The following is a 3,718-nucleotide window of genomic DNA, read 5'->3' as shown; positions in this document are numbered from 1 at the left end:
GCAAATTTTTCAAGGAGAAATCATAATATTATCAATTTAAAATGTTTCAATCAATTTTAAGCAGCCAATTAAATGAACTTGGCGGATCCCGGTACAGCATCCGTGGCTCTCTGTTTAGCAAATTTAATGGGTCTCGGATTGGTGTGGTGCATCTTTCTTGAGGGCTGAATATGATTGTTGTATTTTAATTATGTGTGTGTGTCATGGGGGGTAAGAAGAAGAAGAAAAAATGTGAGGTTTGCATGAGTCGGAAGCATGAGGTAGATGATTGTCCATGTGCAATTGATGAGTGCTCAAATAAAGATGCATGTAGGAAATGGTGTATGGTTGATCTATGCACAAAGTTTCATAAAATCATCCATAAAGTGCATAAAGCATCATCTTGGGAGGAAATGAAGAATGCATTGGGAAGGTTAGATGATTTTGAGGATGACTTAGAGAATGCATATGAATGGTTAGCTGATCACAAAGGAGACAAGCGAAGGTCATGTTCAAGTAGGAAAAGCATTGGGAAGTTACAAAGAGCATGTGAGAAGTTGAGGGATGCACATGAGGATGAGTTCAATGGGGAATCAAGTGATGATGATGACATTTGGGTTGGCATGGAGATTGAAAGCCATCAAGTGGGGATACCAAAGATGGAGGAGAAGGAGGTGCAAAAGGAGGTTGGCCAAGAGAGCCTAGAAGAGTCCCTAGATACCCCTAACCTACCACTAGAGTATGCTCATGGAGTGGAAGAGGAAGATTCATTGCTCAACATTAGGTTACATATGTCACTTGCATCTGAGGAATGTTGTGAGTGAGGAGAAGCAGATCATACATAGCAATGATGTTGTTCATGTCATTCAAAGTGCAATTGAAGAGGCCGATACCAAGATGAATGAAGAGGAGGATGTGATTCAGTTGTTTTTAGGTTCCATGGATGATGTGTGTGGAATTACAAATAAAGAATCAAATCAGGAGGAATTCCCTGAAATCAGATTTGTTGAAGAGGAATTTTTGGCAAATATGTCAGTTCAAGAAGAATTTCCACCACAAAGATCCGCACAGGAGGATTTGCAGCCAAAAGATATTGCAAAATTGATATTTGAACCCTATAAACAGATTTTGCAATCATAAAACCAGTGCGAGGAATTTCCAGCAAGCAAGTGTATTTCAGAGCAAAATCTGTTCTTGTACATCAAAGCGTGGTTGTTGCAGATAATTGTTATGGTCACATTTTAGGTGCTGCAGGAATTCCAGAGGAGTTTTCAGATGCTAATTTTGATAGTTGGCGGATCCTAGAGGATTATATGCGGATTATTTTCCTGATTTTTATGGAATTTTCAGATTTCAGAGCAAACTTGGTTTGTATACATCTCAGTAGGTTTCTTGCATATTGGTGTCACATTTTCATAGCAAATGACCAAATAAACCTACACAAGTTGATTGAGACTGATTTTGATCGCTGGAGGATTCAAAGCGAATGTCAAACTCTTATGAGGGAAGTTGCAAAAGTTGTCAAGGGTCAAAGTTTTGGTTTTGAAGTATCTGAATCTCTGATGTTGATGAGAAATGTTCAGTCTAACTTTCAAAATGTTTTCATTGTGAAGAAAGTTGGTGATCAAATTGACTATTTGGAAGATTTGGGCTCAGATTTATTTGACATAGGTTGTTTTGATAGTATTCAACTTGGAGGATGTCAAGTGCAGATATTTGATGAATGTGAAGCAGGTTTTACAAATCTGATTATGTCAAAACAGGTGTGGAGGATTAGATCAGATTCAAGGCAGAATTATGATGCAGAATTTTTAAGTGTTTTGGAAGTGTTATCTGATTTGACAGTCAGGTCTCTTTCATTTTGTTTAACAAGGGAGTATGGTCCGATTTTCAAAATGTGGAGGAAGCATGTTTTTTAACGTCAAGGCAGGAAGTCAGATCAATAGACAGTCGGCAGTGCAGCAGATTAGTCAGAAATCAGTAGAGCATTATGTTTCAAATGGAAAGTCAGCGGATATGCAAAATTTTAAAGAGGAGGATGTTCAGATGACATTTATGCTGATTTTGTTTTATCTTTGCAAGATTCTTTGCCTATCTAGTTTACGGATCAAGGGATTGTGGGTCCAATGTCAGCCTTTGGCTCAATCCACTGAGCTGTGCCAAGTGTTTAAGGCTGAAAATTAGATGCTACTTTTGTCTACTTTTTTGTCTTTCAATTTGTCATAATCGGATGTAGTGTGAAGTGTCTTTTGAAATCTGGATGGAAGTTAGAAATCTCATGCAAAGTAGTAGTGGTTATCCGCAATAGAAGAGGGAGGATTTTTCATTCGCAGATATGGAGATTTATGTAATCAGATAGTTGACAGTTATTTTGACAATGAAGGTGCAGTGTGTTTTGTCAATCTGGTTGTCACTGTGGCGTTGTCATTCTATAGTTTATTTAGAAGACTGATGTGATGAAGATGTTTTGGAAGTATTCTGTGTAATGCAGTTTTGTGTTATGGATTAGTGCTGTGTGTTTGGGAAGTGATACATAGTTAAACAGTTTGTCAGTTTGTTTGTCAGAAAGTCTGAATTTCCCTTGAAGTTTGTGAAAGATGTGATAAGCAGTAAACATTCACTCATAGGCCGCTTCCTTGGTCCCTCATCCACCGTACGGGAAGCTCACCATTTTAATCGAACTGAGGTTGGTCAAAACCTCGGCCAACCTTGCTACTATGCCAGATGTCCTCCATTGAGTCTCCGTCAGCTGTTGCAACTTTATCAGACTAGGTCTCCACAACCTCATTCACAAGATGGTCAAAATACTTCCCCAGCATTCTTGACATAAAACAGCCATTTAAAAATAGGTCATAAATACAGTTTCTATAACGAACTCTCGTCTTTCCACATTGTTCCACATCAATTCTCATTTATTTCATGTGTATTCCCATTCTCATCACATCATTTTTCATTTCATCACATCTTTTCAGACCACATCACATTCACTCACATCACATCTCATTCATTTTACCTCACATCTCATTCATTCACATCTATCCCGATTCACATCCCATCACATCACATTCATTCATATCCATCATATTCACATTCATTCATATCCATCACATTCACATTCATCATATCCATCACATTCACCATTCACATCACATCCATCCATCCATTCACTTCTATCTATTCACATCACATTCATCCATCCATTCACTTCTATCGGATTCACATCACATCTCATCACCTCACATCTCATCACCTCACATCTCATCACCTCTATTCACATCACATCCATCCATCCATTCACATCTATCACATAGAATTTAAGAGAATTCTAATTTTGATATAAAGATTCTTTACGCATCTTTTTATGTATAAAAATCAACTTCAGTGGGAATAACACTTTTTTAAAGATCCTTTTATGCATCTATTTATGCATAAATTCAATTTTAAGAAAAATAACACTTGAAATAAAATTAAATCCTTTATGCATCTTTCTAGGCATAAAATCAATTTTAATGAAAATAACACTTTTGAAATAAAAATAAATCTATTATGCATCTTTCTATGCATAAAATCAATTTTAATGAAAATAACACTTTTGAAAGAAAAATAAATCCTTTATGCATCTTTCTATGCATAAAATCAATTTTAATGAAAATAACACTTTTGAAATAAGAATAAATCCTTTATGCATCTTTCTATGCATAAAATCATTTTTAATAAAAATAACACTTTTGAAAGAAAA

The 3,718-nt window shown here is 36.1% G+C and overlaps 1 pseudogene; it reads left to right on the top strand.

Moving 5' to 3' along the window:
* Positions 1 to 392: 392 nt before the first annotated feature.
* Positions 393 to 1,119, top strand: LOC147605867 (uncharacterized; annotated as a pseudogene).
* The last annotated feature ends 2,599 nt before the right edge of the window (positions 1,120 to 3,718 follow it).

This window comes from Cibotium barometz, chromosome 58 (assembly GCF_041138505.1).
Source record: "Cibotium barometz isolate CiBa-2024 chromosome 58, ASM4113850v1, whole genome shotgun sequence".
Taxonomy (NCBI): domain Eukaryota; kingdom Viridiplantae; phylum Streptophyta; class Polypodiopsida; order Cyatheales; family Cibotiaceae; genus Cibotium; species Cibotium barometz.
This window is presented reverse-complemented; position numbering and strand designations above follow the sequence as displayed.